Below are 25343 nucleotides of genomic sequence, written 5' to 3'. Positions count from 1 at the left end.
AGACTACTGACAAATGCCACATACTGCCTGCTCTGACTTCCACACCAGCAATCAGCCAGGCAGTTGAGGATAGAACAGTGCCAGTTACTTACTCTATTTCCTCTTAAAACTTTTTTCCAATACAATTAACTAAATTGTGTCATTACACATTCATTGTCCAGGAAGTTCCTCTCTTCCCCTTTTTAGCCTCCTTTTCGGTTGCATTTCCCTGCTTCACAGGATGCTCTAAACTAAACATTACATTCAAGTTACACAATAAAGATTTGGGAGGGATGGAGTGAATGAGGAAGGTCACAGGAAGGGAGGTATCTGCTAAAATAAGATTTGCTAAGCAGCAAAGACCTAGTGTCAACTGCCTTTTATTAAAGGAGACTGTTGTTAGTATTAGCTAATCTACCAGGTGGAGAGACATAACAGAGCAATAGTAGTTCAGAGCAATAGAAAGTTCAGAGCAATAGAAAGTTCAAAAACTTTCCAAGGACTGAAAGAAGCCTGAATTAATTAAAAAATCAAATTACAGTGATAAATGCTGTTACGGCACAGCCAAGGTGCCTGCTATAACCTTAACTCTCTCTGTATATTGAGGGTTTTATGCTACATAAAACCACACTCCAGCTACAGAATATGCAGATGCATTTAAACTAAGTTTATCACAAACTAGTGCTCCTGGGCAGATAGCTTATTCATTTAAAAAAATCTACACATTGCCATCTTTGTAAAAAATCTACACATTCCCTTATAAGGGGAAAACCACCTTGAAAGCAAAGAAAAAACAGATGTACTGGTGTCTTATTAACCTCCAGAGTGCAGGAAAAGCAACGTTAAGTGCAAAACTTCCTGCACACATCAATCATAGCCTTCAAAGGCTGTAAAATATCAAGCTCAGGTGACAAAGATTTTCCCAAGCTGATGGGTCTTCCCTGCTCCACCAGGACAGGTTGCTGCTTCCTCAAAGGCAGCCTTCCTGCAGCCCGCAGCGTACCTTAGCACAGGCTGTGCCAGCACAACCAGGGGACACAAAGATGGGTTCAGCCAGCAGTAGGGCTGTCTGGAACACAGCTGGGCAAACCCCTCCTCAGGACCCACAGGAACACTTGGGTGACAACGCTGGAAGGCGCCTCCTCTTTGTAAGTTGGTGGAAGCCACAACCCGCATGAAGCCAAGCACCTGGAGAAGACTGATGGGTGACCACCACAATGCCTGTTCCTTGGGATCTCTCACCATTACTGCTCCAGTTAGGGATTGTTCCCTCTCCTTCCACCCACTTCTGACTAACAATTAAGAAATGGGTTTAAATGTCGGTTGATATTGGGAAGAAGGAGCCTGGCATTTCCACGGCTTGATGTGGACAACAGGGTGAGGGAGGAGAAGACAAAACCAATGGCAAATTGGCACCTTGCAAAACCCCACGTCACATCAGCCACATGCTTCAGCCAGAGAGGCAGAACCTGGCATGGGGATGTCATACAGTCCCATACAGAGATGGCAGTGGTGGCTGGCCTCGAGTAGCTTAGCCTGCAGCCCTGCTCCGCCCCAGCACTTGCACACCTTCCTCAGATCACACTGCATTTCAACAGTGGGCATGGACAGTGAGTATGGAAAGCAGAAGGCACAACATTATACCCCTCATGATACTTAAAAGCCACTGACAGTTCATCTTTCTGTCTAAGGACTGCTCCACCAGAAGGCACCCTTGCTACAAGCCCCTGAGCAGCCATCCAGCAGTCAGCCCAGCCTTTTGCATACATCATGGCTGGGCTTCGCAAACGAAGATTTGAGAGGGGCTCTACCCACGCTTGCTACAAGCGTGCTGATGGCTAAAAAGGCCAATGCGAGATAGACAAGTCCGGTTGCAGAAGGTACAGCAGAAAGACTCCCCAGGTGATATCGACGAGACACGATTCTTTCTGCGTTGTCTTTTCTCCTCGAGAGTGATCCTGCGTGTGTTCTCAAAAGCAGCAGCAGCGTTATAGATGGTGTGTCTCCAGGCCTCCCGATTGGAGGCCAGGGTAGACTGATGGTGGTGATCAATATGGCCAAGGCTGAGGGATTGTTTCAGGCAGTCCTTGTATCTACTCTTCGGGGCTCCTCTCTTGCGGCAGCCAGTGGCAAGTTCCCCATAGAGTCATACAGCTCATGAATACCACAGTTTTCCCCCAAAATGTTTTTGCAATGTTTTCCTAAAACTGAGCAAGCAATGAAGAGCATTTTTGCTAGAAACATGCCTTCCTACAAAGTATAAAAAGCCATCAAACCCACTAATGATTCAGACAAAACTCCAGTACCAGCAATGGGCATCGAGGATGCGAAAACAAAGGTTGGCACCAAGATGCAACTAATTCAAAATATCCCAACACAAACGTGACTAGCCAACACCTGGCTGTGAAGCTCCTGGTGCTTAGAAGACAATGTCTCAGCCAACTGCTGAGGAAGATCATTCTTGAATGTGTCCTGTAACAAGTCAGAGCTCTGGAAATGGCCAGCAAGTGCACCTTCACTTCCAAACTCTGCCTTCTGAATTACACCCATAAAAACGAGCACTCAGTAAATTCAGCTGTTTCTGGTGCTATCAGTTCAGAACAGCTTGCCTCACTTAAGGGACAGGACTTCTGGAAAGCTGCAGCACATACCTCATAAACAGCCTGCAAACAGCCCCCAGCAGGAGCAATGAAAGACAGGAGGTTTCCCATAGGGACAAGCCTGGCTGGGCAAGTCAGCCTGCAGATTTGGGGAATTCTTAAGGAGATGGGAGAGGAGGCTAGAGGATGAATTAAAAATTGTGATCTTCCCTCACTTTGTCTATCTCCTGAGAAAAACACCGCTCTTTGTAACAGCGCTTTAGCGCCAGATTTAGGAATTAATGCCATTTTAAGTAGCGTGACATGAGCAGAACAGAAAGTTGTGGCTGCAGTCTACAGAGCTGAATCTCATTTGCTTTCAGACCATTACCACAGCTTCAATTACCCTCAGCTGGAATGAAATCTAACTTCCATTAAAAAAATTTATCTTTTGATACATCTTCTGACAACCCTGAAAGAAACTCTGACTGGTCCTGGCAGAGTGGCTGCTCCTTGGACGAGCCTGGCACAGAGGGGAGCAGCACCCCCAGGGTCACACTGTGCTCCCCAGAGAAGGCAGGCACATGGGCAGTGACCAAACCCTTGTCCTGACAGAGAAGGGGCCTCAGCCATCACTGAGGGTGCAGCACCCAGCAAACCACCCCCAGCTGATGCAGAAGGGAGCCAACTGAATTCAAAAGGTCTCCCACAACTGATTTCAGCCAGTTTGCTCCACATCAAACCTAAGCCAAAGAAAAATACTTGCCATGGATTTTAGGGGAATCAGGCTGCTTACACCAGGGGCAGGCTTGGTTTGACACCCTCCACCAGATGCAACCATCCAGGCTTCACTGCACAAAGCCACAAGAGACGCTGGACACAGGCATATGCTCATTCCCACTTAGATGGTTCTGGCTTTCAGAGACATATAGGATTGCATGACTGTCAAATATCTGCATTTTCAACTCCTGTTTTATGTTATTAAAGTGCCTCCTTTAATAAACTCTTACACACAGAAGTACCCATTTTCTGGAAAGTCCCCCCCCACCCCGAATCTCTCTGAAGCAAAGCTGACATGCCTGAGCTCAAGAGCAATAAAACTCAGCCCAGCAAAAATCATGATGTCTCACCACAGAGGGTGCTGAGCCCACTTTCTTCTCCCCCCTCCTCTGTACATCAACTCCAGCTCTCTCGGTAAAAGAGCTTTAGGAGGATGGACCCCAGGGAGAAGAGACGAGAGAGGTGACTCAAGACACAGGTGTACTGATGGCTGAAGAAGAAACTTCAATTGGAAACTGTAAGGAACAGTAGAAACCTTGGCTTGTTCCAGGACGGTGCTTTGATCACTCTGCAGAGGATGGCAAAAGGCAGCTGTCTGTGATACCCACCTGCCAAGCAGCTCCTGCCAGGCCCATGCTCCCAAGCCTAAGTTTCAAGCTGCTGCCTTCCCTTCAGCTCTGGCAAAGAGGATACAGGGTTTTCAAGTGCCTTCTAACATATTGAACTGATGTTGTTCCTAGGCCCTTTCCTAAGCACTGCAAAGTACACTTGCTTTTTTTTGAACACACATTTCATAATTAAAGTTGGTGCTAATGGTTATGCATCCACAATGTCCTCCCTTCTAACTCCCACTCTCCTCTCACGCATAAGCAGCTCTCATCAACCAGCCACAAATTGCTCTCCAAAGGAAAATCTGTTTCTCCCCAGGTAAGTTTTAAGAAAGAGAAAGCGATATGTTTGGAGAAACAAAATTTGCCTACTTAAAAAAAAAAAAAGCTTCATTAAAGAGAAAATAGAAAAGATGCCCTGCAAATGCTAACTAGCTTTGACGGTGGCTATCTGCATCGTGACCAAAATCAGCGAGCTTTCTCCCTTTACATGGTGGGCAAGCTGCCAAGAACAGAGCATCCTGCACACAATGCCCTTTAGAAAGAAAAAAAGAAACATGAAAAAAATTCCTGCTACCTCTGAACAAGGAAAAGCTCCCTTCTGTACAGACAGGCTAGCCTGTGAGGAGCAGAGGTGAATGAGAAGCACGGTGTGCAGAAGGCTGGTGAGGAAGACTTACAGCACGCCCACACACTGGCTCCCAGCCCCCTGAAGGCATTTCTTTTCCTCCCTCCTCCCACCACCGCCCCTGACTATTCTAAAATGACTTTACATGAGCCACGTGCCAATTTCCTAGCACCAGCACCATGTATTATTTCCTTACCCTGTGCCCAATCTATATCATCTATCACGTTGGTATTTTCAAGAGATTATAAGAAACTGGGGTTTGCACACTGAAGGACACACAAGCATACATGGTCCCATTCCCCGGGGCACTCAGTGTGAAATGCTCTTGCACTTCCATTGCTGGGAAGTTCCCGATCCTGGTGTGCTGCATGGTTGGGGAATCAAAAACAAACCCCTTTGCCACTCTGACAAGTCCACCGGTTAATTCATTACGATAAACCCATTGTCCAAAACAAAAACATAACTTAATTGCTAAACCAGCTGCCCAAGTTTAGCTGTTGCTCTTGGCAAACCTGTCAGGATCTCGATATGCCTGGTTTTCAGCAAACATCTCTGTAGGTGCAAGCCATGCCTTCTGCCTTTGAAGTCTCCAAGTGTCCCTGTCACCCAAATCCAGCGTTTTCCAACCCAAGCGGATACTTAAAGGGATATCATCAGCTCAAACACTTCCCTGAATACATTAACATTACAGTTACTGAAATACTAGCAAACATCCTTTTTTTTTTTTTTCCCTAGCTGTCAACTGTGCATTTATCCAGCATTTATCCTTTCCCATTTAGGCAGCCTGATTTCCCTCGAAAACAGAGGGCAGAAAAAGAAAATAAGGTTTAACACATTTGAAGAAGTCACCAAAGCACTGGCAGAAAGTCTCAAAGGCTGATGCATGAACTGTATGTAACTGCAGCTATGTCTAAGTCTTCTTGCTGTTTTTTCTCCCCAGTCAGATTTCAGGTACATTGTGCCACTTGAGACAGGCAGCTCAATCACTGGGAAATATGTTGCGTGCAAGAGAAGAAAGAAGCTGGCCAGGTTGTAGCTGGCATCTTTTGAACAGAATGCTGCTGGCATGAGTTTCCAAATATCCTGATTAACATAGATCATTGGGGAGAATTCCTTAAACTACTTGCTGCTTTCTTTGATTTTAAAAAGATACACATCTACAGAACAAGAAACGCTGAAATAGCAAAAGTGCCATTGCCATGTCTTTTACACTGGTTACTCACAGGTATCTACAAACCCACTGTGCAAATGATAAGGAGCATTTTTAATAATAATAAAGGCATATTTCATGTAGTGCAACCCAGAAGAACCACAGTATTTCTTACATTACAAGACTGATCTGCTCCCCGCCTCCCCAGCTCCTGCCTACTAATTCGAGCACAATCAGAGCTGGAGAATGCATAATTCGTCCTGCAATCGACCCTGCAGGTCTTAGTCATTAAGCAACATAACACCAAACTTCCAGAAAGGTCACATTTCCAGAACGTTCAGCTGAAGGTTCTCTCTTATCCACTGAAAGACTCTGACAGGTTAAGTAAGGAGCCCCTCATGGAGTATTTGCCTGCATTGTTCATGGATTCACATTTACTTTGCTATCAGAGCATGACAATAGACAGAAGATATTTATCTGGGGAAGCCAAGAAATGCAGAAATCAGTGGGTTAATTTGCAGGTTAGCAAAACACAACTGACTTGTGAAAGCTTTTATACAGCAAAACACCGATAATGTGAAGATAATTGTTTGCATTTGTTATACTCTCAGGATGGTAGAGGATTATTGGAACAATGGAAATTTCAGGCATTGATTCAAAACATTTTCTGTCATTGAAGTCCCACACAATACAATAATACAGGTAACACAATCTAAGATAAACTCTCTGCCAAAAAAAAGTTTAACTTCAGTCTGAGTTAAGCTCAATGGACACGCAGAAGTTGGACACAAACAATTTTCTAATACAGTCAATGAGCAAAGAAACTGATCCAACATATAGACATAATGGAAAGCATCCTAGGAACATGAAGAAAAATACACTTAAAAAAAAAGTCCGTTTTTCTTCCATTAACTGGAAAACATATTGCATTTGTTCCCGAATCTGACCTAAAAGTCACGTTTGAAGGAAATACCAGCAGTTCTTTGGAAAAATGTAAGATCCTCTTCCCATGAGTATCAGCGCATCTTGCACATGCATACAAGTGCAACCTTATTGCTCATAGTTTCACAACACTAAAAGCAAGAGAAAAAAACAATTATATAGAATTTTAATTCACAATGCCCCCTTAGTCTACCAGCATTCTTGTCTTATCCATGTCAATGTGATCAACACTCAAAAGAATGTTGCCTTGCTTGTAAAAAAAAATAAAATCACGTTGCACGAGTATTTTTAATTGCAATCACTTCTAAACCCAGATCACATGCTTTTTTTTTTTGCTTTTTTTTTTTTTTTTGTGGAGTCATAATCCAACTTTAGTGTTGCTTAGGCTACAGATTAATCTCTATCCCCAGCTCCCAACAACTGGTCCATGTTCCTGCCATGCCCACGAGCTCGGGTGGTAGAATGGGGGCACCATGGTGCCAGCTGCAACACACAGCGAGCAAACCACTGCCTGCACCAACACAGTGATGGACTCATCTGAGAACTCAAAAGGTTTGTCTGCACAAGTTCCTGCCGGTGCAAGCAGCCAGCAGCAAGAGCAAACCCCACTCCAGCAGCTGGCAGAACTCTTCTCACCGTTTCAATTCCCTGAACGGACTAAGCTATGCCAAAAAAAAGCACTTTTTTTGCCAGCAGAGCTGACTCCTCAGCAGAGCTGCTGCCAGCACTGAGATAGCCACTCTAAAGCGGCACACGCTTTTTTGCCTCCCAGTTTCCTGTACTTCCAACTCTACACAGAGAAACCCCAAATGTAAGGCAAAAAACAAAGAAAAGCAGAAAATAGGTGTCAGGACGAGGTAGTGCTTGTCCTGCTGGCTGTCCAGCATCTCCATAGCAAACCTAAGGGAAATGTGAGGAGATAATGTGCATTCTTCGAGCCTGACCAAACTAGATGAAATTTAACACACGCACTTGTAAGATCCTGTTGCCTGAATCAAAGGGTTCCCAATCCAAGCACCTGAGAAGAGTTGGAGGAATCGGCAGATGCCAGGTAGATATTCGGACCTGGAACAGGCAGTGCCCTGCACAGGCTCCTCCTGGCTCTGCTCCCTAGCCAGAAGGACTCGATGATGCTGGTGGACCCCATGCAGGACAGCATATCATGCCAGTGATATCGGCGGCTGCTGCAATAGCCCCCCAGCCTTTGCTCAGACTTCATCTCAGGCAAGAAGAGCTTTTGAATCTGAAGCCAAGACAAATGGCTCCCATTGGAAAAAACATGGAATATTTTGGGGAGGGAGCAATTGTTTCCTCCTTTCTTCCTCCCACAGAGAAAATCTGATCTTCCTACCAGATTTTCACTTGCGAATGGGATTATAGGACAACATTCAGCTCCAGTGCCTGCCTACAAGTATTCCTGCGAAAAAGCTCAGGATTTTGTCACAAAGGTATAAATCACCCATCTGTGAACAAGAGACACAAACCTACTGAACACCCAGCTGTTTTTCTCAGCAAACCTTTCATTCCCGATGATGCATTACGTGACCTTTTTCCAAACCGAGCAGAAACTTATTTGCATGGAAACTTACTTGTAAACACACTTGCCTTGTTTTATTCTCTATTTCTTGCAATTCTCTGTACTCCGGCAGCTACTGTGTGCTGGAGCCCTGTGCTTCAGCAGGACGCCCTGCAGCCTGCTGCAGACCACGGCTGGCAGATGCCTTTGCTGCCACAACCTCCCAGGAGCAGGGTGTCCCCCCCTTGCCCCGAGTTCAGGGGACGGGGGTGACCTTGGCGGCAGCCATCCGGCCTCCAGCCGGATCTCCCCGGGGAGCAGACAGGCGAAAAATTCAACTGACCAGAGGCAAACGCCAGCATTTTTTAGAGGCAGTTTAGGAAGGTGGCAATAAGAAGTCCGGGTCTGTAGGAGTTGACTCAAAGGTCCCTGCAACATTCATGCGGCGGGAACTTCTCCGGGTAAACCATTAACCACCATAAAGCAGAGCTACGAAACGCCCCTCGCCGTAGGGGAGGCTCACACACACCCGAACACACACGCGGATTGCATGTGCATATGGACACACATATATACAGATATCCACACATGCACACACATATACAGGAAGACACACAGCTACACACATATATTTGGGGTTTTCTGAGGGCAGGGGAAACGCCGGCAGTTCCCTCTGCTCGGGGCGAGGCGAGCGCTGACACGGCAGCCCCGCGGCGTCAGAGCGAGGGAATCCGCTCCGCATCTCCCGGACACGAAGAGGGCACTCGGATCCGCTCCGCATCCCCTGGCCGCGAAGGGGGCACCCGCCCCGCTCTGCGCCCCGAGGGGCTGCAAGAAACGAGCGAAGCGCCCCGCGCCCGCAATCCAGACAGGAGATTTCTAACCCTCGTTCCCCAAAAATACACCCCCAAAAAGCGAGAAAGGTCCCCGCTCCCTCCAGCTCCGCTCTCCGACAGTCCCCGCGGCAGGAGGGGGTGCGCGGATCTCCCGCACCCCTGCCGAAGTTTCCGCGCGGCTCCGCGGGCGGCGGCGGGGCAGCGCCGGCTCCTTACCCGGCGGTGGGAGCGGGGTCCCGCGGCGGCCTGGGAGCGGCGGCGGCTGCGCGGGGGCGCGGCGGCTTCCTGGGAGCTACAACTCCGCGGCGGCGCCCGGGCGAGCCGCGCGCCTGCGGAGCGGCGGCGAGCGGGGAGGAAAAGAGGAAATGAGCGGGAGGCGCATTGGAGGGGAGGGAGGGGGAGGAAGGAGCCGTCGCCGAGGGACCGGGGAGAGCGAGGGACGGAGCGCAACTTCCCCGGCGGGGCAGCGGGCGCGCCGGGGGGGCGGAGCGCTCCGCGCCGCCGCTCCGCGGCGTTCGCAGCGCCGAGCCCCGCGCAGGGGCCGCCGCCGCCGCCGCTCCCGCCGCGCCCGGACACTTGGTATCGCCCTGCCCGGCCCCCCCCGGGCCGCCGCCGCCGCCGCCGCGGGCAGGAAGTGCAGGGCTGGCGGGGGCAGCGCGGAGAGGCGGCTCCGTGGGGCTGCGCGCCCGTGGGGGCTGCGCCTGCCCCGCCCGGCACGGCGGGCATGGGCGAAGGGTCGGAAAAAAGTTCTGGTTTTTGATCTTGGGGTGGGTTTTTTCCCCCTTCCCACCCTCCCCCTTTTTTTTCCTTTTGTTTTTTTTACCCCAAAACAAAGAAGGAAACGCCGAGGCAGGACACCCTCCCGCGGCACCAGCTCGCTCCGGGCCCTGCGCGCAGCCCCAGCGCGGCTGGAGGTGCCCCGTGCCGGGTGCGCGGAGTCGAAGGGTGGACGGCGGCAGCGGGGGTCGCTTGGAGCAGCCACTGGAAGCGAGCGCAGCCGCCTCTCGGCACATCTACCCCGCGCTTCCCTCTCAGCAGGGCGATGGGGCAAGCCCCGTGCCACCCACAGTGCCCCCATCCTGCGCCGAAAGTCGCGGTACAGGTGCCGTCGGCTGAGTCTGTGGACGGCTGCCGTCCCAGTGGCTGGAGACAGGCTGTCACCGTTCGCTCACCGTTCTGTGCAAGACGTGAACTTGCAGAGCCTCTCTGCATACCCCACCACAAAATGGAGGGGATTTAGGGATTGATGTTAATCTGCTTCCTGAGGGAGGTAGTTGGAAGCATTGCTCAGAAATATGGCCTGCAGCACAAAGAAGTGAATCTTCCTCTTAGGATATTCCTCCCCATTCCCCAGCTCCTGCCCAGAACATTTTTAAGTAAAAAATATATGAAGAATTCGATGTAGTTGCTAGTGTGGCTTATCGGTAGCTTTCACTCTGCCTTCCCTTCTAGGAGACTCTGTGAGCACATTCAGTGCTGTCGTGAGATAAGAACTGAATAGAGCTGAAATCAAGGACACACCAGGAAAAAGATACTAAAAGATTTTAGCGACAAAACTTGGGAAGCAAGGAAGGGTGGGGGTAAGGGTGAACAAACAGAAGAATTCCACCACCCACCAAAGCAGCCGTTTTTCAAAGCTTGTCTCTGCACTAAACAGATTTTTCATATGGAAAGGGAGAAAAAAACAAGAAAGAAACCAACCAAACAAACAACCCCCCCCAAACAAAAACAAAAAACCAAAACCAACACAGAGTAAACTAAAAAAAAAAAAAAAAGAACCAGCCAAACCTTGAACACATGTACTCCAGAGCTTGAATACATTGAAACTGGATACTGATGCAAAGAGAAGAAATTGTTACAGAGATTAAAATGTTTCTCAACAATAGCCACTTTCTCTGAGACCTTTCAGAAATAGGTGAAATGGTTTGGCCACCCTAAAAAGAAAATAATAAAAGTGTCAGCCCATGGCAAAGAACAAGCTTGGAAAATAAAGAACCTGAACAGTTAAAACTAGAGGAAATTTGACCAGAAACATATAATGGGAAATGCTATGCAACCACCATTGCTGCCAACTTCACCTGCTTGAAGCTGAGTTTTCCTCGCAGGACATGATTACATGTGAGTAATCCCCTTGATTTCCGGGCAAACCCTTCCCTGTGCAAGCATTTTGCCAACGTAAGCATGGCTGGGTGCAAGGATGGGGCTGTGGCTCCTGCCATGCCTCTCCTGCTGCTCTGCCAGGGAAGGTAGTGGCACAGATGACGACATCACTCCGCCCAGGAATATGTGGCAACAGAGCAAGTACCTATTTGAGGCCTCCTCCAAGATTTACAACCCTCAGGGCTGACGTCTGTGAGAGAAAACAGTTCATGGCACTCAACCCCACTTTCATTTTTGACACGGTTGTCACTCTATAGCCCCAACAGCAGCAGGTTTTCCTCTGCGTGGCACTGCCCCATGTCCTGTCATGGGCAGGCTGAGATGAGACCTGCAGCCATTTCTGAGGCTGCAGTGGCTCCTCTCCGGGATGCCCTGGTTTGATGCGGATTGGCAGCTGCGAGTGCCCTGCTTGGTTTGGGGTGATCCTCTGGTGGGTGTCTTGGTGCTGCTCTGCACCCTGCTCAGCATTGCACTCAAACACAACTGTCAGGAACTGCCTATTTTGGGAGAGTCAGGGACATTTTATGTCAGTGAGTACTTCCCTGGGAAGTGCCCATGGCTGCTGCTTTCTTTAATCCCTCTAATATTCTGTGTATTGTCCCAAAAGAAATTGAATAAATACTGAAAATAATTCTGGATTCAACAATTATTTGGAAGACACAACAAGAACGAAATTAGGTGTTGCTATCATTTATACCCAACTTCTTTCTTCACGAATTGCACCCTTCCAGCTGCAACTACATACAGGATGGTGCAATCCAGATAGACAGCCAACCAGAGAAATGCCACCAAGATTTCAGATGATTTAGAGTCCTAATGCTTGATAATGAGCAATTCTTGAGCTACAGAAATCCCTTAGGAAATGAGGAAGAATGCTTTTAGAAAGCTGTCAACTGCTCATAAGCAATCCGAGATGAAAAGAAGCTGCAGATTCATTCCTGCAATGAGTTTGTGAGGGCTGCTGCTCCTCTCCCAGAAGGGCAATGGAGCTGGTGAACAGTCTGGAAAATATGTCTTATGAGGAGCAGTTGAGGGAGCTGATGTTGTTTAGCCTGGAGAAAAGGAGGCTCACAGGGGACCTTTTTGCTTTCTACAACTACCTGAAAGGAGGTTGTAGCTAGGTGGGGTCAGTCGCTTCACACAGGTAACAAGTGGGCAGGAGGAAATGGCCTCAAGTTGTGCTGGAGAAGGTTTAGATTGAATATTAGGAAAAATTTCTTTATGGAAAGCATTGTCAAGCATTGGAACAGGCTGCTGTGGAAAGTGGTGGAATCACTGTACCTGGAAGTATTAAAAGATGTGTAAATGTGGCACTTACGGACATGATGTAGTGGTGGACTTGGCATTGTTAGGTTAGTTGTTTGACTCGATGATCTTAGAGGTCTTTTCCAACCTAAATGATTCTATGATTCTATAAAGGCATTTGCAAAACTGGTCTCGCTGGGTGTGTCCGACTTTTTGAAGTTCTTCTTTTGATGACATGTGTTTGTTAAATCCATCTGTAATAATCCCATGCTGACCTAGCGTGGACTTTCACAAACTTAAATCCATAGCTGTTCTGGCATCTCACCTTTTGTTTGATTTTTCTTTCTGCATTTCATTCTGTTTCTGCAGTCAGGTGTGAGAAACAAAGATGGATTAAATTAGATTCATCTGCATCATTCCAACTATGCTGAACTTGAAGATAATGTGTGAAATTCCTTTGGTGGTCTGAGGTTTAATCATCAAGGGATTAGGCGGAAACTAAAGTGTTTGAGGTATGTGGCATGCTGCTAGTCTTTAAATTTCTTCCATAATAATGTGAGCTTCATAAGGCTATTACTAATCTTGAATTATTATCTACCTTCCTGTGGTTTGCCATGATTAACTTGAGGAAGAGATTAAAGTGATATTTACCTTTTTTGAGAAGCTTTTCAACTTGACCTGGGCAGCCCAGTACCAAAAAGCAAAGGAAGATCCTGCTCACAAGGATTAAGGATTCAGCCCAATTTTTCCCTGTTGGTCTTCTGATGCCTGTCATGATTGTTGAGATGGAAAGTACTGGTGGTGTCCTTGACAGCAGCCAGTTGCTCCAGATGTGTTCAGACTGGGTGTCTGGGAGAAAGACTGTGTGGGTCAGACAGACTCTGATCTGCCTCTCCCAGAAGAGCCAGGACTTGCCTCCACAGCAAAAGCATGTCTTCTGATTTTGAGCTGGGGACATGGTCATCCTGGTCACACTGTCATCCTGGAGGTGGATGGTACACACTTCACCAGGGGAAGCTGCTGGTCAGCAGTTTAACCTGGGAAGGAGCTCCTGGCTGGGCCATTTGCAGAACAACCTTGAAGGAGAGGTTGGAGGAGCATCCCTGGCACTCTCTCCACCATTGAGCTTCCTCACAATGTACATTTGACAGAAGAAAGCAAAGTTTCGAAAGACAATGTAATTATACTTTTTAAATCCTCTTTTAATCCTGCTTTTGGAAATCCCTCAAGTGTCAGGAATCACTTTAGAGAAATTTGAATGAGAACAGTAACAGAGAAATGAACCAGTGTTATTTACCTGTGATAAAACTGGTTGGCAAGTACTTGGGGAAATAAGAGGGAAAATTGTTTCTATTTTCTTTGATAATTTTTTAATTCCAGTAATACACCTCTAGATGCTAATCTATAAAGCCTCCTATTTTTTTGCTACCAGATGCTGGGGCTTGAATCTTTGCCTGCATCAGTGTAACCCCTCTTTGTGCTCCTTTGCATATCCAAGTCTTACTTGGAAGTAAGTCCAAGTCCAACTTAACAGGCAAACATAACTTGGGAAATGCCAGCTGCACACATGGCTCTTGCCTTCAGTATGGGCAAGCAGCATGACCTGAACAGAAAGACCTAGTATTTAATGTGGTAGCAAAACAAATGTGCCTAGTGGTTTTGCCAGTCATCTGGATCGCAGACTGGAAGTGGAAAAGAGCAGGTAGGTTTTTACAATGAATTTTCCTGCCAAAGCAGGATTGTTCCCTGCAGTATTTTCTAGTGTACTTCCCTGGCCTATTTTAAATGACCTTGTAGGATGGGGAGAAATGGGAGGGGGGGAATCTGCTAGTTACCTTCAAAGTATCTGTCTAGTTTGAATAATATAATGTGGAGCAAGGGCAAATGAGTGCTCAGAGAATTTAGCTACATTGCAATAATAATGTAATTTTTTGCATGCTTTTTCATCTCCAACCTACTTGCTATGCCTGCTACTGTGCCAGTAACATCAGATAGACTGAAAAAAAAGGAACAAAAATTGTGTCAATAATCCATCTTTGCATGATTGCTCTCCTTTCTCTTAGCAGGAGATTGTCTCGGGTGCTTTTTTCCCCTGCGAGGAAAAATAAATGGTAAGAGCTGTGGTGATTGGCAGCAAGCCTGAGAACAGCAGATGTGAGCCTGCACAGCTGGACAAATAAGAAAATGCACTTTCTACCTACATTTTTATTAAGGTTGCCCCAGGGACATCCAGTGCCTATGGGGCCTTAGCATATGAACAGTCAAAGCCATCAGGCATATTTACATATATGAGAACACTCGGTGTTCTTTTCAAAGTCAAAGAGAGCAACAATTAGAGTAATATAAAGGAAAATTGGCTGCGTGGTTTTTCTCTCCCGTAATAGAAAGACTGAGGGTGGAAATATTTTAAAAAAATTAGGTTTGACAGAGGTGAAGAATTTATGAATTAAACTGGCACATTTTCATTTCATTTACTGTTGAGTACCAGTTTATTACATGGAAATCTAAAAAGGACCTCCTAGGCTGCAGTTACTGTGTCAGACACTAAAGTTAGATGATTTAGATAAGACTTTTATATTAAACAAAAGGGAAAAATCTTGCTAAATAGGGAAAATTTAAAAGCCTCATTTCTTTCTATGGTGCTTTACTGCAGCTTTTCACTCTGGGATTTGCCACAGTGTTTGCTGGGATTTATCATCAAACAAAGTTTAATGCCAGGGGCATTATAGCTGTATCTAATAACAAAAAAAAAAAAAAAAAAAAAAAAAGGAATTTCCTACACTCCATAGCCTGCACATGCTTATTTCCAGTTGCATCTACCTACAGTCCTGTTCTCCCGCAGGGTCTCCACACAAGGATATCCACCATCAGGGCAGAGCAGCAGGGCCTTGAGTGTCTGCCCATGATCTGTGCCATTCCCACCTGGGCTTGGCATCCCCACCCAGGCTATTTCCTCATGCTGTCAACAGCAGCAATTTCAAAACAGAAAATGACATATCTAATTCATCTGAGCAGAAAATAATGGGGAGCCCTTGAAATGGATGAGGTCCCATGGAGCAAAGTAGCCATTGAAAAACTGTCACGTCTGTGAGATCTAACAGAGTGAACTCTGTTTTTTTGCCCCAACATGGCAAATTTATGCTGAGAGCACTGGAATAGAGTAAGAAAACTCAAGTGTTTCTATGGAGCAGAAAATATCAATGCTGCTACTTGTTGCTATTCTGAACCACAACAGGAGTACGAAAAAGTCAGAAATTAAGTATGAAAAACATACTGGTGTGTCTAAATGAAAATCAATGTTTGAGCTTGGCATTACAAAAGCTTTAAAAGGCAAAACAAAACAAAGTATTTTTCTTCAATCAGTGCAATGAAAAATAGTACAATAAACCTGGTATTTCCCCACAGCAAATTTCAGTTTTGCTGAGACCACTTTTTTTCATATGGCTGAAATAAGAGGAAAAGAAAGAAACTTGACAATGCTTTCTGGGATGTTGGAACCAACAAGATGCTAATGTAGTGTTTTTCTGGCCTGCATGCTCTGAGATGCCTTCCAGAGCCCTGCAAAACCCAGGGGATTCTGTGCACTGGCATCAGGATGCCACTGCCCCAGTACACTGGGGTTAATGATCCTTGCATGATATTTGCACTTCTCAAACCAGGGCTCAAACCTTCCTGCTGGGACATCCATGTCTTCATGCTGCTCCCATCTGCATGAATCCACCCTGAAATACTTAATACTGAAACTGATTTCCATACTTAAAGTGGACTTATAGAAAGATGGGGACAGACTTTTTAGCAGAGCCTGTTGCGATAGGCCATGTGATAATTATTTTGAACTAAAAGAGGGCATATCCAGACTAGATTTAAGGAAGAGGAGGTTACAGTGAGGATGGTGAGACACTGGAACAGGTTTCCTGGAGAGGTGGTAGGTGCCTCATCCCTGGAAACTTTCAAGATCAGGTTGAATGGGGCTCTGAGCAACCTGATCTAGTTGAAGATGTTCCTGCTCATTGCAGGGGGTTTGAGTACATGACTTTTAAAGGTCCCTTCAAATCCAAACCATTCTGTGATTCTGTGAAAACAGAGGGTCTCATAAAGCAGCATTTCCTGTGGGATCAAGGTCTCCCTCTCAGTGCCCGAAGGCACAGCCATGTGGATCATTCAGTGCAATTTGGAGGAAGTCAGTTTAATTTTGGCACTGGTGGTGGAGCGCTCTTGTATTGCTTCTGTTGGTAATTAAGAGAAAGCAAATCTCGGGGGAGGACACTGGAAGCATTAATTAACAACACTTTCAGTGAGGAAAAAGTTTGTAATTTTGAAAAGGTTGGTTTATGCCTGAAGAAAATACTTAAATAGGGTAATCACGTTGTTGAGCATTTGACAGATGCACACTAATAAGTAAATGGGGATATTGATTACACATTTAGATAATCACTAGATCATCCATGCTCTTACAGGAATGTCCCAATTCTCCTGCCTCCAGCTTTGATTTCAAGTAGTGAAAACCACACTTAATTCCAAGCATTCAGACAACCACCTTTCACTCACTGGCCTGAAAAACCCATGTGTTTCCCATCAGCTGAAATGGCAGAACTTATTTCATGAGCAAGCTACTTTCTATCTTTGCCAAGCATCCTGCACTATCTTTGCCACAGCACTATCAAAACATGCATTTTTTAAACGAAATCAATGGAGAGAGGGGCATCAACTCTGCAACTAAAAAGACTCACAATTTTCATGAATGTTCGATCACCTTTTATCACAACACAAACCATGAAGCATTTTGCTTCAAGCAGGGGATATTTTTCCCTCCAAACAGACAGTAATCCAATAAAAGAGCCCACTAGCAGGATCTTGGACAACATGTGACACTGTGTTGTTCTCATCAGCATCCCACGGGTCTTCTGGTGAGGTACCTGGTGCTGGAGGCACCCGCCAGTGCGGCTGCGCTCAGCTGATCCGCCTGACAGCATCCAAAGGCACAGCTTAGTGAAGCCACAGCAGCTGCTCTGAGCTCAGATTGCCATGCGAATACCACCAGATTCTTCATATTATCGTGATACCAGGTATCCTGTTCTATATAAAATGATATCCAGGCAAGTAAAAGAAACTGAGTTATTTACTTCAAGCTGAGGGTATCTGAACAACATTTATTCTACCTGACAGAGACTTCAGAGACATCCCTTCACACTGACAGAGACTGAGAAATAATAAAGGGCACACTATGATTTCCTAAACCAGATGAATTCATAAAAAACACTGGACTGGGTCACCTTTTATGTAAGAGTTTCAGCACTTAATAATTAATGTACAGTTTGGCTTCAACCTTGCAAAGAGCATGTTTCTGCCCTTGCACAGATGAACTCCCCAGAGTGATACAACTGCTGCTTTGCTTTGGGCTTCTGTCAGGAGTAACCACCCTTTCGTGGAATATAGAGTTTAATTTTGTAACAAAAAGGTAGGTAAACAAGTTACAGTAGCCCGGGTAGAAAGCAGAAGTAGGGACTCTGGAGGATTTGAAGTCTTTTAGTGTCTTTAAGTCCTGGCCATCCCCATTACATTTTTCTTTCACATCAACAGTGCATTTTTCCTTTGGAAAAAAGGCTGTCTCTTTTGAGTCATCTCTGCATGGAATCTCCTGTAGTGTGGCTCTATCTGCTAGGCAGCAGTGGCCACTGGCAGCCACTCCTTCCCCAAGGCAAGTCCTATCTGCTGGCAGTGGCATTAAAATAAAAACACAGACACCCTATTAATAGCCAAACAGTAGACAATTCCAGATGTGGAATTTGTTTTCTAAAATTACAGACTCACCCAAGCCAGACCTGAACCAGTAAAATTCAGCTGTGTTTCCTCTGACTCATAACTGGTTTTTCAAGAGAGGTTTTTAGCAAAAATTTTTCAGCAATTCCTTTGTAGTTGCCTGACTCATACTGAAACACCAAAATCATTATTGAAGTAAAATCATAGCAAAGGGGCTGTGAATACATGTTATTTATCTGTTCAAAATGCTTTAAAAACATATTTTGCTATGAAGTGTGCTTTGTCCAGTAATCAAATACAGCATTATTTACAAAAGTAAACAAAGAATCTGTCATATAGGGTATAGAGGAAGTTAAGCACCTAAGAAACAGCAAATTTTAAATGTAAGGTTAATTTATTCTTCAATAAACCTTCATTTATCCTTCTGACACATGCAATATTTGTGTTCAGCATCCCACCCACTTTCAGTCTGAAGCTCTTGTCCATGCCAGCAGGAAGGAGAATGCTCATTGTCAAGTATGAGTTGTTCAGATGTCCCAGGATGGGCAGTGGTACAAAGTACGTGGCTGTGAGCTTTGATTCCTGATCAGAAATGTATGCAGGGGAAGAGGCAGAGGTGCCCCCATACTCCTCCCAGCAGTGCATCGTGACGGGAGAGAGGCTGGCTAGCAGGTCACTGAGGCCTCCACTCCTGAGGAAAGATTCCAAACCTGTTGTGGTTTCTATTGTGGGTGATCTCCTGCAGGAGGGTCATGCAGGCATCAGTCCCCATGTGCTTTCAGCTAGGAAGCAATAACCCTTTGCCTGAGGAAATGCCATGCTTGGGAAGGATCTGGGCCCCAGTTGTCATGGAAGCCCAGCTAACCCACCCTGGGCTGTGCAGTGTCATAACGCTCAGAGGCCTGTGAAGGTGGCTCTCAAAGGTGGGGTTTGGGGAAAAAAAATCTGCAACAATGATTTCCTTGCTTTTTAAATTAAATCTCAAGCTGTTGCTGCAGAAGAAGGGACTGAAAAAAATCCCCCAAGTCCGGGAGCTCATATTTACCTTCTCACCAGCTCTGCAGATACTTAATTTGAATGTTGCTTCGTCTCCTGTCTCCCTCATGTATCATCACTAATTAAAGTACACACTCTGCACTTACCCAAAGGAGGATGTGGGAGGCAGAAGAGGCTCAATCTCATTTTCTGCTGCTGTATTGCCTCTGCAGAGCCAAACGCAGGGGACCGGGGGTCCTGCTCAGAGCCTGGTGGCTGCAGCACAGACCTTTCCCTCCTCTGTGGTGAAGGAAAACCCCAGTGTGTAAATAGCAGCCTCCATGGGAAAGAGTTCAGAGAAGAAGGCGCTGTGACTCCCTGGGCAGATGGGGTGTGCGTGGTGAGGGCAGGAGTGGCACCCCAATGTGAGTGCTTCTCCCTACACACCTGCTCTGGAGACTGCTCAAGCTCCAGCTGAGGAAGCCACAGAGGAGCTGTGTCAGCAGCAGCTTCACAGATCTGTTTTGGTGCCTCCATGCCCTCCACATATGCCTCCCAACTTCCAACTGAAGTGAAATTCAAACAAAGCCTTAGTTTAGTTGAACACATCTTCCCCAGCTTCTATCCCAGAGAGACACCCCTCTCATACGTCCCGCAGAGCCTGGCCATTCCCAAATGCACATCTACTTGCTCTCAGCAGCAAAATGAGATTGCTGACTTATCCCCAGCTTCTGTTTCCAGGCTAGAAGTCTGTCCTTTTCAGTCTCCCCACTGCACACCTGCTGCACTTCACCCCCATCCAAGCCAAAATGTGGGGGTGTTTTTGGCAGTGCTCAGCTCTGCAGCCACACTGGTCCCTGTGCTCACGGTAGCTCCAGCTGCTCCACAATGTTGCAGGTGGCATCAACCTGTAAAGAGAGACTTTAAAGCCTATGAATGCCAGAGAGGGAATACAGACACTATTAGTCTCAGAAACTGTCTGTGTCTCAAAAGATTCAGGATGGTGTCAGAGGAGGACACGCTGAACTCAGCGTGTTTAACATTTGGACAAAGTCTTTCTCTTGTCCCCATCTGGAGTTCTAGTGCATGCTCTGCCCTACATGAGTGAAATGCATCCGTGTCCATAAAAGCTGTGGAAAAGCACTGCTGAGAACTTCCACAGCTCTGAATAATTAATTCACAGAACTATAAAAAGCTACAAGGGAATGAAATTTAGAAAAATCTAGTTTTAGGATAATTATAGTTCAAATCAGGAGAGCACTTGGACCCAAGACAGATGCATTAGTAGGACAATCAAACATAGTGGATCAAATTAAGACTCAACAGAACTGCATAGTCTTCTAAAGAGCTCCTCTCAGGGTGGATTCATCCTAGGAAGAGAACGCAGCCTGTGCAGATAATTTGATGAAGTGAGTAGAAATCTAAAATAGCACCTCTTAGTAGAGAAAGCATAAAGGAAAGGAGTAAATTTTTTTCTGGTAGCAGTCAGACCCCAAGTGTAAATAGGGAGTGATATTTTCTGAAATGTTTTGTTATAATGGCAGTTTAACATGCTTCGCTCTCACCCTGCCTCTGCTGCCATGTCTACTATGTTACCACTGGTTCTATAAAATCCCAGTTTGTTTGCAGACCTTATCATACTCAGGCTTTTTTCAAAGCTCCAGATGCTGGAATTCATGTGTTGCTTGCAGACACAGACCTTCAATTTCCTAATCAGTTATATTTCTCGTACATATTTTTCATGGCAGGTTTGAAAATATTTACCCTGAGCCCTGAGTCACTAGCAAGCAAAGAAGTTTTAAGACAGTCATTACTGTGTCCAGTAAGATGTTGAATCCTTGGGACTGCCCATTTAACTTGCCACTCTCCGATAGGAAGTGTGAGATTTTTATGATTTACCTACTAAGCCATGTAGTCAGGCTGTACACTGGCCATGTTTTAACTGAGTACTAGAGGAGCTAGTGTTTTATGATTGGTTTATGGAAGACATCAGGCAATCCTAGTGCCCTTGGCATCTCAGTGGGCTCACCACAGGACTCCCACATACAAACTCTGCTTTACTAGTGGCTTTCTGGTAAAAGAGCATACCCACGGAGAGGCAGAAGTTCACTGCCCTTTTTTAGTAACAGCAAGAGATCACTTGAGAATTCAGTTTCATGTAAGTCAGAAGTGGCAGGTTACTCACAAACCAACAGGAAGATTATCACTACTTCAGAGAAGCTGGTTTAATGTCTGATGTCCTGTTTAATGTGACTCTTAGTGGCACAGGACCAGACACTTCCAGACATTTCTGCTGACCAAAAACACATGTGAAATGGCAGAGGGGTCTGTCCTGTATCAGCTTGTGTTTCCAGAAGCTCCCTGTTATGGTATCATTCGTTACCAGTATGAAGTTACTGGGTGCAGCCATAGCATGCTATCAAACAAGTGTTCTTTTTATAATGGTGAGCTATGATTTTCTACAGACTTCATTTATGAAGAACATTGGCATCCTTCAAAGCAAAAGGCTCTCCTATATGCCATTGCCATTCCCTGAACTTAAAATGTGTGTGAAAGGAAGTATGTATTATAAGCAGATATCCTCTCCTTCATTTGCAAGTGCAGGAGCTGTTTGACATGAAAGGAAGCAACTGGAGAGAGGAAGCAATCACTACTCTATCAGTTGAAAATGCAACCAGCTCTGCTCGAGGGGTTCTTGCTGCAAGGAGAACAAAAGGCCATTTCTTCAAGACTCAGTTCTTTAGAGCTCTTAAGTGGGTAGCAAGTAAAGGATCACATATTTCTCTTGTGTCCAGAAACATTAAGGTCAGCTGAAGAGAAGAGCATCGGATGAGGGTACAGGTAATGGAGAAATAGATTGTATGCCCATTAGCTTACAGACAAGGCAAAGCAAGTGGGAGCTGCAGGCTGGACTAGGGCAGGATGACAATTCAAAGCAATGATGACAAGCTGGGGAAGAGGCCTGGGAAAAGGATGTGGTTCAGTAGAGACATGTGTGAGGTAGGCAGGAACAATCAGCTGTACAAACAGACTCAGTTCAGCTGCAGCAGCTCTGCCAAAAAAAGAGCTGAGAGGGTGGTTGTGGATTGCAGAGGGAACATGAATCTACAATGTCATGTTGTTGTGGAGAAGATAGATGTTTTTACTCAGGACATAGGAGATGCAGAGCCCATACAATGGGAAATTACCCTTCCACACCAGCCAGAGTAATGTGCTGTGGTTCGAGGAGTGGAACTTGAGGGAGCCTAGCTGCCAAGCAGGGGTGAAAAACACCCTGAGAGAAGAGGTTGACTGAACTGGGATTTAGCCTGAATATGTACAGCCTGAAGAGAAACATAATCTTACATCTATGTAAAATGTTATCATAAATGGATGGGGATGTCTAAAGTAAACAGGAGCAATGAGCTGGAATTAAAGCAAGTGAAAGTCAGAGTATGCATAGCAAAAAAGAGTCCTGCAGGTAAGGGCAGCAGTTGTGAGGATTAAAATTTCTGTCACGCTACAAACAGGTCAGACAGGTTAGAGATGATAAAGTGGTACAACCTGCCTTGAGGCTGGAGCAAAAAATTAAATGAGCCCTTGTGAATCTTTCTAGCCCCGGTTTTCTGTGATTTATCAGAGGATTCACAGCTGCAGTTTTCCACATTTCCAGTGTTTAAAAATGTAGCACTACTGGCCAACACCACAGAGGAGATGCTGGGAGAAAGTGGAAGCCCTCTTGTCTAAGCCCAGTGACACCTCACCAATTTTGGAGCAAAGATGCCGTGAAGTCTCCAGCAAGCTGTGCTCTGGTCTCCTCTGGAGCTGAGAAAGTAATGCTCATAGCTTTACTCTCCGTTTTTGTGGAGCTAAAATATCAGCAACAAATTACAGGTGGGTCAAAATAACAGCAGTGTTTCAGTCCAGCTTCCAGGTTGTTTAACCTTTTCTCTCCCATCATCCATTGTCAATCCAATGCCAAGCTGTTGACTTTTCTCAATTCCTACTGCTTCTGTAGCAGAAGTTATTAACAAATTGAAATTCACATGGCCGTTCACACCCCCAGAAGCTATTATGAAAGTATTGGCTCAGTTGTGATTTCTTCATTTGCTGTTTCTGAGGGAGTCAGTAATGCCACCTGCTGACTCATAGCATGGTGAGTTTCAGAGAGGACAAAGCCTGACTCTTCACAGATAAACACCAGAGAAGGACAAGGGACAGTGGTCAGAGATGCAGCAAGGGAATCAAGGAAGACACTTCCATTGTGAGGGTAGATAATCAAGCACAGGAAAAGTTGCCCAAGGAAGCAGTGGTTTCTCCATCCCAGAGCTTCAAAACTCAGTGGAATGAAGCCACAGACAATCTCACCTAATTTTGAAGTTGACCATACGGTGATTAGAAGTGGAACTAAGATCCCAGACAGCTGTCCCATGATGCCCACAGAGGTAAACCAGAAATTTCCTAAGTGACAGAAGAATTTTCCATACTTCTTCATTCCTAGAACACACTTTCCCCCTATATTTAAGTTGTCAATGATAAGGGTGTGTCTCCAGGCTGCCCCAGTCGTGCCTAGTATCTCTAACCAGCTGACCCAGAACTTGCTGCTGCGTCTGTTCCACACCATATCCCACCTCTCATCTCTCCTTGGCTCATTTCTCCTGCTGGACTCTGACTGGAGACTGGTTGATAAGGACAAACATCTCATTTGCTTGCTTTGTTTCATTATAACAGAATAGGTGAATACACCAATATGGTCTTTAAAATAAAATTTAAAAAAAAGAAAAATGAACACCCTTTCTTTCAGTGCTGTGCCACAGAAACATCAGAAACAACAATTTGTGCTAACTTCTCCCTTTCTCATAGCACTTGTTGTGGTTTTAGGGCGTCACTAAATTCACCAAATGTCAGCCAGAGAGGACACACCATAGCAATAATGACTATAATCAGCACAATCTCAAAAAGCACTGTACAAATACTGCAAAGCATTCTCTCTGTCTGGAGAAGAAAAAAAAAAAAAGTGCAAATCATCAAGACTAATGTGTTCCTCAGATCACAATGAATACCTTAAAGACCTGAAGGTAATTGATCTTCCCAAGTCCCACACATATTTTTACGCAGGCTTTGCTCACAACTGCACCAAACAGTATTTGTCTTCTCTGTATCTGCTGGATGTCTAGCTGTGATTACAGGTCACCAGGAAGGACAGAAGCCGTTTTGACTTTCAGAGCCAGGGTGATTTGGCAAAACAGGGCTATTAGGAGATGACTATCTTGTAACCAAGCCAGTTTTAGCACAGCCCTGGAAGCTCTGTGCTGATGCAACTGTGACAGTATACGTAAGGAAACTATCCTGTATTCTTGCAACACTTCTCTGCTTATTAGCTAGAAAATGAATGTTAAGGAGAGTCCTGTTTCAGATATCTAAAGCCAAGACAATGTTTAAAATCAGCACAGAAACTTATTGGTTAAAATATAAAAAATCTGAACGTACCTTTACATCCACCATTATAAAGGGATATGCAAGGCTGACAGGGCTTCCATCCCTTCCATGGTGTGGCTCTCCTGATAAGAGGGGTACTTAGTTGTAGGTGGTGCTAAAAGAGCCTTTCCGGGTGCTTGCATAGGGAAAGGATAGACGAGACAATCGATCTGCTTGGATTTAAAAAGACAGATTTATGAAGAATAATTGCCTTCTAACTTGGCAAAGAATGTGTATCGCCTCTAAGGGACTCACAGCTGTGTTCTGTTCTCATGGAGTTAACAGGGCTTAGAAAAAGAACATTTGATCTATTCTCTCCTCCTTAATTCAACATAGCTGAGAATCTCCCAGGATATTTCTATTTGAATTGTAGCAGGCTTTCCATTTCAATGTGTTGGCAGTGCATATCTGTCACACTAATGGCATTTTCTACATGGAAAGTATCACCAACTCTTACAGTAGACAGCAGCATATACATCACCCAAATGGCTGACTGCGTGTTGTAGGAAAAGCAAGATGGGTTACCTTTTTCTTTGACTGTGAATGCAGGTTGCCTTGAGCAACATGAGCTTTGCAGCCAGATTCCCAGATTTTGTACCATTTCTGAGCTAGATTGACAGCTGTGGCATTTAGCTTCATTTAAAGCTAAGCCACAATTAAGTACAAAACAAATAGATCAGGCAGCAGCACCACTCATGTTCATAACAAGCTTCCGAACTTCATCCATC

At 45.5% G+C, this 25343-nt stretch overlaps 1 protein-coding gene across 2 annotated transcripts in view; it reads right to left on the bottom strand.

Moving 5' to 3' along the window:
- The window catches only part of HPCAL1 (hippocalcin like 1), an 81834-nt gene extending 57121 nt beyond the window's left edge, over positions 1-24713 (bottom strand). The window contains exon 1 of one of the 2 annotated variants that reach the window (XM_027886915.1): positions 24628-24713. The gene's annotated coding sequence lies outside the window, so the exon portion shown is untranslated. Of the gene's footprint in view, positions 1-9234; positions 9418-24627 lie in introns of those variants that run through there. The other variant, XM_027886914.1, reaches the window with a different exon arrangement.
- Positions 24714-25343: the final 630 nt, after the last annotated feature.

Source organism: Empidonax traillii, unplaced genomic scaffold (assembly GCF_003031625.1).
Source record: "Empidonax traillii isolate 1590-97213 ecotype Southwest subspecies unplaced genomic scaffold, ASM303162v1 scaffold197:size915647, whole genome shotgun sequence".
Classification (NCBI taxonomy): Eukaryota; Metazoa; Chordata; class Aves; order Passeriformes; family Tyrannidae; genus Empidonax; species Empidonax traillii.
The sequence above is the reverse complement of the archived record's forward strand: the minus strand, read 5'-3'. Positions and strand labels throughout refer to the sequence as shown.